The 7052-nt window shown below is 39.6% G+C and overlaps 1 long non-coding RNA gene across 2 annotated transcripts; it reads right to left on the bottom strand.

Moving 5' to 3' along the window:
- Positions 1-912: 912 nt before the first annotated feature.
- LOC140512503 (uncharacterized) lies at positions 913-6413 on the bottom strand. 2 transcript variants are annotated; one of them, XR_011969777.1, is made up of 2 exons: positions 6288-6413; positions 913-1698 (listed from the first exon to the last, which is right to left on the bottom strand). It is a non-coding gene; the product is annotated as an uncharacterized lncRNA (long non-coding RNA). The 2 variants fall into 2 exon arrangements; XR_011969776.1 differs by having other exon boundaries at positions 913-1676.
- Positions 6414-7052: the final 639 nt, after the last annotated feature.

Here is a 7052-nt window from a genome sequence, read left to right as displayed (position 1 = left end):
GAATAAATAGGAAATAATCAACAGAGGAAAAGGAGTAGAATTAAAGGAGATGTACAAGGCTAACTTTAAGGAAACCAGAGATGCTAAGAGGAAGAAATGAAGAGGAAGAGCATGTATAACTGGCAGCCAATGAAAACCCCTAGAGTAAGGAGGAATATCTTGCTCAAAGAACAGAAAGAAAATGTCCTTGGACTGAAAAGGATATATGTATGTAAGCTGTAAGACTGAAAAGATGGTGGTGGTGGAAGTTTGAAATAGGTTATGACTTTATATTTGATCTAAGAGATGATAGGGAGCAACCAGACTACTGAGAGACCAGTAGTAGGTAGATCAACTTGCAGATTAGTGTTCTAGTCTAGGCTTGAAGAGATGAGGGACTGCACCATGGTGGAGGAAGTATCAGAGGAGATAATGGGATATGAGCAAGAGATATTAAAAAGGTAAAATAAACAGACTTCTTGAATCTAGATTATATATGAGGGGTGAGAGAGTGAAAAGTTGAAGATGACACCTAGATAATGAGATTGGGGGCCTAGGAAGCTAATAAAGCACTCAAAAGTCAATTGTTTGGCAAGAGGGGGTTGGGAGTAGGGGGAATATTATGAATCCAGTTTTGGACATGTACAATTTAAGATGTCTATAGTACATTCAGTTATCCATTAAGCAGTTTCAGGTGCAAGACCAGAGGTCAACAGAGAATTTAGGGATGAATAAGTAGATGAGTAACATCAGCAAATTGACAACAATTGAATCTATGAGAACAACTGAGATCACCAAGTGTATCACTGAGGCAATATTCACAGGGCCTATGGGGGCTATGAATATGCTGGTGTAATTTTGAACCACAAAGTATAACAGATTCTCTATAAAGAGGGCAAAAGAAGAAAAAAAATAATTCAGAAACCAGAAAGCTTCTTTATTTCTTCTTTATTTCTCTGCTTGTATTTTCTCTGTTGGTAAATGTAATTAAAGAAAATTGTTGACTCTCCAAAACTTGCTTTCCTTTTAGAAAAGCAGATCTAAGAATCTGTGCCACAGACCCTCCTGTGTATGCCAGGGTGCTTACTGCTATAAACATCCTCAAGCAAATTGCCTTTTCTCACCCACAGCTAGATATCTGCTTTCTCTCCCTCTCCTAGATCTGACTAGTATGACTCACTTCCTACTGCACCCCTTCTTGTTCCACCCATTCAAGAAACTCCTCCCACCACAGGCTTCATGTGACTCAGACTTCCATGAGACTCAAGTAGGTCAACATGACCTATTAATGAATAGGAAAGATCTTCCCATTTAAATTACCATTACATTCAGTCCCAAGGTCTTTTGTATTCATCACACAGGACAATGGGGCAATTGCTGTAAACAGAACTTTACAACAACATAACAGGGATCATATAAAATATAGACATAAAGCAATATTTAGGGTGGTACTTGAGTACAAGTACCCCAACATTAAGCCCTCAAATGAATGGGTCCCAAAATCTTGGGGTAAGGGGTGAAGGTCTCTTCTTCCACAGTTACTTAATGATGAAATTAGATGTAAGGCTGTCCCTGTCCCAAGAGGTTCCATTCAAAAGGTTTTTTAGCTGGTATCTGGAGCTTGAGTGATGCCAGGTTCAGGGGTGCCACATCACAGTTGTGGACAGGAGTGACATCTGGCTTGAGAGATCATATATCTGCAGGTGGAGGACATTAAGGCTGCAGCACACAAATCATACAAACAAGGTGAACAGACAAAACGCCAAAAAGAAACAAGGACACAATAACCAGAGTCCATGAACCCACTATCATAGCCTCATTTACTGTTGTTTACTGTTTTCTAATTTGCAATTTTGGGGTCATCATTCTGGCTAGAGTTAAGCTTTTTTTTTTTTTAATTTGACCTGGAGCCTGGAAAATTTGCTATTCTCCTTACAGATGTGAAAACTTGGACACAATGTTTCAGGAGTATTTGTAGGGGCAGTTCTTATTCACTGCTCAATCTAATATCAAGTCCCTTTTCTCAGGACGTTTTGTAGAGTTCATCAGTTGGAATAAAATTTATGCTTCCAAAATTCAACTATGCCAGGTCTGTACAAAGATTGCCTATATACTTCTTTGGCCAGCCTTTTGCTTCTTCTCCAGAGCTAGATGAACTGCCTTTTCTTCCATCTGAGACCCCACAACTTGCTCTTTTAAAGGAGAACCTGAAAACAGAATTTCCATTCAAACTAGCTGACTATTTTTTCCATTTGAATTTTTTCCTTCAGTAATTTGTCTGTGGTTTTACACATAATACAGTACCCTGTTAATAAAATCTGGCCTCTCCTACATGCCTCTGTCAGTTCTTTCCCTGATTTTATTGGCATTCTTTGCAAACACCTTTCCAAATTTCTAGGTTACCCCTCCTGTAATTTCAGTTCCCAGTTTTCATAGGGTCCAATGCTTTTAACCTGTTCCCTTGCTAGGGAGGAATAAGGTAAGTCCTCTCATCCTGGGATATCTACTTCTCCCTCTAAAGCCTTTCTGCCTCCAAATAGAGATTTTATACACTGTGATCCTGTTTGCAATACCAAATGTATTGGAAAGTCAATATTCATAGAACTGTGGGCAGCTATGTATATGCCAGAGTGGTTCTGAATCACAAAGTATAACAAACTCCATATAGAAGGCAGAAGCAAAACATTCTTTCAGACTCCAGAAAGTGAAATCCCAACACCAGAAAACCAAATACATCATAGCACCAAAGAAATCCATCATATCAACCAAGAAGTCTATACACATTATCAGACCTTTCTACAAATGAACAGCTTCAAGTAAAATGCCCTTCTCTCGCCTACAGCCACATGACTGCTCTCTCCCTCTCCCAGATCTCACTTCCTGCTCCATCTCTTCCTGCTCCACACATTCAGCAAACTTCTTCCACCATAGGCTCCATGTGACTCAGACTTCCACATGACCCAAGCAAGCCACATGGGCATATTAATAAATGGGAAAGATCTTCTCATTTAAATTACCATTATACCAAGTGAAGTTATATAGAGAAAAAGAGAAGAAGGTCCCTGATGGAGACCTGGAGGACACTCACTTTTTGCAAACATTGCCTGAATGAAAAACCAACGAAAGAAACTGAGAAAGAAACATTACATGGAGAGGAAGAGAATTGGAGAGAACAGAGTCCTGAAAAACTAGAGAAAAGAGTTTAAAGAAGAGAGTGATTGAAGAGCTCAAAGCATACAGGAAGGTCAAAAAGGATGAGGGTAGAGTACAAGCCATGGGATTGGACATTTAGAAAATCATTGATAAGTTTGCAAAGAGCAGGATGAGTTGAATAATATGATTAGAAGCTAGACTGTAGACATGTAAGAAGAGAATGAAGAGAGAAAGTAAAAGATCCTATTGTAAAACGTCTTATCAAAGAGTTCAGCCACAAATGGCAGGAGAGATACAGGAATTTTATTGGGGATAGTGGAATCATGTGTGAGCGTTTAGGACAGAGGAGACATTTGTAGATAAGGAGACAGAGAAAGATTGAAGTTAACTGAAAGAGTGGGGATGATAGAAAGGACAATCTGCTGGAGAAGAAGCGATGGAATGTGATTACTTGTGCACATAGAGGCATTGATCTTGGCAAAGAGAATAGTGACCTCATCACATGAGACAGAGGTGAAGGAGCAGATAGCAGCTGAAGGCCTCTGGGTAATATGAGATAAGGAGGAGGCAAAAAGAGGTAAGTCTTGGAGAAGTCTCATTTTTTCCTTTGGTTATGCCATTAATGAACCTGTTTTCTTGTAGCCCCATCTAACTGTCATTCTCCTTTGCTATCAGCTTTGCCAGTCTGATAGATTTAAGACAGAATCAACTCATTTTTTTGGTAACTATTAAATAAAATATGAAAAGAATTCTCTAATTAAAAAACCCAGTTTGCAAACAAATCATGCAGAAAACAGACAATTTTATGAAGTTTGTTAGATTCATAACCTGTGCCCCAAGAAATTCAGTCTCCTCTCCTAGTTTTGCTCCTGATTCTCTTAGCTTGCCATCATGTCCCATCAGGCTTAACATCTTAACATCTCTGCTCTAGTCTTTCCTTGCATTGGTGAGTTTCTTGTGTAACCTCCATTTTGGAGAAAGTGACCAGGCCACTTATCCTTTATTCTTCTTCTGGTTTCTCTTTTAACTCTTTGAGCTTTACCAGCATGGCACCATGGATAACTTCTGTCTCATCCCTTCTCTGCATCTCCCTTGTGTTTTTTTGTTTTCTTTTATTAGAATGTAGGTTTTTTGAACAGGAGGTGATGCTGTGGATTGAACTCCCTGCCTGTAGTCAGGAAGACCTGAGGTCAGATACAGCCTCAGACTCTAAGCACATCACTTAATGCAGTTTGCATTGGTTTCCTCATCTATAAAATGAACTGAAGAAGTTCATGGCAAGCCATTCTACGATATTTGCCATGAAACCCCAAAATGGCATCATGAAGACTCAGATATGACTAAAATGATTCAATAACAATATTCTACATATGATTTTGAACATAACTGTCCCCTATTTTTCTTAAATATAGCAGAATTATATTAGCCCTACTGAGAAGCAGACCTATTTCTTAAAGAAATGTCCAGATACATCCAAAATTACTGAATTAATATATTTAAGCTTTTTTTTACCAAAAAAATATCCAGTCATTTAAAAGAATGTGTTTTTGTTTGTTTTTAATTTAAAATTCTAAGTATTCTGCTGCTCTTTGCTTTTTAATGAATCACAGGCTTTCTCTTACTTAGGTTGTTTTGTACTTCATTTTCCCTCTAACAGTATTTCAGAGCTTCCCTTTGGCCCACAAGCCAAAATTATTTTAAATGACTGCTCCCTAAGCATATTAGAAGGATGTAAGAACGAGCAGGCTTCAAGTAGTTTACAGGTGCATTTCAGCACTAATAAAAACAGAAATTCATTTTTTAAACTTTACACCAGGATTTAAAAATCTAAGATGTGTCTAAATAAACAACAAACCTGAGAGATAGGGTTGTTGGTATTATATAACAGAAAAAATGAAAATAAGAACTAAACTATCAAATCTGAGTAAAAATGCAGGGTCTCCTAAAATTGGGCTATTTTCTCATTTTTGTAATGATGGTGGTATGATAAGAGACTCTCAACATTACCAGACCTTGCTTTTCACAGCTCTCTACTTGAGAGATCAAAGATGAAATCAGGAAATTATTTAAATGGATTGGGGTAGGGGCATCAAAGTAACATAATGTTGCAACCAATTTGAAAGAGTAATTTAATCTGAATCATATCACTCAGCTTGAGTAGGAAAACCTATTAAAAGGTACAAGGTGAAATTAATTATGATCTAAGCTAACTTCTAAGTTAAATTAAGGTAGTTAGCCTTTATATGAGCTAGGGTTATACATATGAAAGAACAGAAGACTTCAGAAGCCTTAGATTTGAATTGTAGTTCCATAACTGCTATTGTCTTAGATCAGAAATCTAAGATATCTGTGGGCTAGCAGGTAACCTTCCCTAGTGCAGCCTGAACCAGATTAAAATGTAATTGGGAAATATTTAGTAAAATAAACAAAAATAAAACAAAACATAATGTTAGCATAGGATTTTCTTTTTTTTTTCTATTTCTTTTTTATTTTTTTTCTAATTTATTTATTTATTTGACATTCATTTTAACAAAATTTTGGGTTCCAAATTTTCTCCCTTTTTATCCCCTCCCCCCCCAAACACCAAGCATTCTAATTGCCCGTATGACCAATCTGCTCTCTCTTCTATTATCCCTCTCTGCCCTTATCTCCATCTTCTCTTTTGTCCTGTAGGGCTAGATAACTTTCTATACCCCTTTACCTGTATTTTTTATTTCCTACTGGCAAGAACATTACTTGACAGTTGTTCCTAACACTTTGAGTTCCAACTTCTTTACCTCCCTCCCTCCCCACCCCTTCCCTTTGGAAGGCAAGCAATTCAATATAGGCCAAATCTGTGTAATTTTGCAAATGACTTCCATAATAGTTGTGTTGTATAAGACTAACTATATTTCCCCCATTATATCCTGTCCCCCATTACTTCTATTCTCTTTTGCTCCTCTCCCTCCCCATGAGTGTCGACCTCAATTGCTCCCTCCTCCCCATGCCCTCCCTTCCATCATCCCCCCACCCTGCTTATCCCCTTATCCACCACTTTCCTGTATTGTAAGATAGGTTTTCATACCAAAATGAGTGTGCATTTTATTCCTTCCTTTAGTGGAATGTGATGAGAGTAAACTGTCAGGGGCGGAACCCTGATCACCGCATCAACTTACCCTGCCCAGGGGTCATCAGACATCTCTGGCTCCCTCCTTGGGGATCAGGGGGAGAAATTATCAGGCAGAACTCCGGAGGTGGATAAGAGCACCTTTATTACATGATAGTCAGCGAGAAGTCCCCCCGTCCCCTTCCGTGTTGTGCCTTATATCCCCCAGAACTCGCCCTCCTATTCCGGGTAAGCCCTTCCCCAGTTCCTCCCTGAGGGCGGAACCCAGCCCAGCACAGAGCCGCCTCCGTGCTGAGGTGGCGATGCCGCGTCAGCAGTGCCACCGTGGCAAAGCCACGTCAGCAGGTCCAGACCCTTGGGCGTCTCCTATCCTCTCAGGGGGGCCCAGGTCCAGAGCGCCCCTCACAACTCCCCCTTTTTGTTTTAATGATGGGGGCGAGCGAGTTCTGCCTTTATGGACTCAAGGGACTCACGGACAGCTCTAAACAAACATGAGATGAGGCACGGTAAGCATAAGCATACAAGAAACCCAAGAATCAACATGACGCCCCCTAAGGACACCCACTGGAGCAGCTGGTGCAGGTTCAATCCGTCCCACCAATCCCTTGCATCATTACAGTTTTTCTCCCAGTCTTCATGGAATTGTATTGTTGCATTCTCCATAGCTCTAATCACCAAATCTAGTGCTGCTAACTCAGAGGTAAAGTTAGTGACTGTAGTGGCAGTTTTCAACATGTCCTCGAGCTCTTTGTACAGGGTATTATTATACGGAACAGGTGTTACACAGACAGGATAATACCTATAATGGCAGGAC

This window comes from Notamacropus eugenii, chromosome 6 (genome assembly GCF_028372415.1).
Source record: "Notamacropus eugenii isolate mMacEug1 chromosome 6, mMacEug1.pri_v2, whole genome shotgun sequence".
Classification (NCBI taxonomy): Eukaryota; Metazoa; Chordata; class Mammalia; order Diprotodontia; family Macropodidae; genus Notamacropus; species Notamacropus eugenii.
The sequence above is the reverse complement of the archived record's forward strand: the minus strand, read 5'-3'. Positions and strand labels throughout refer to the sequence as shown.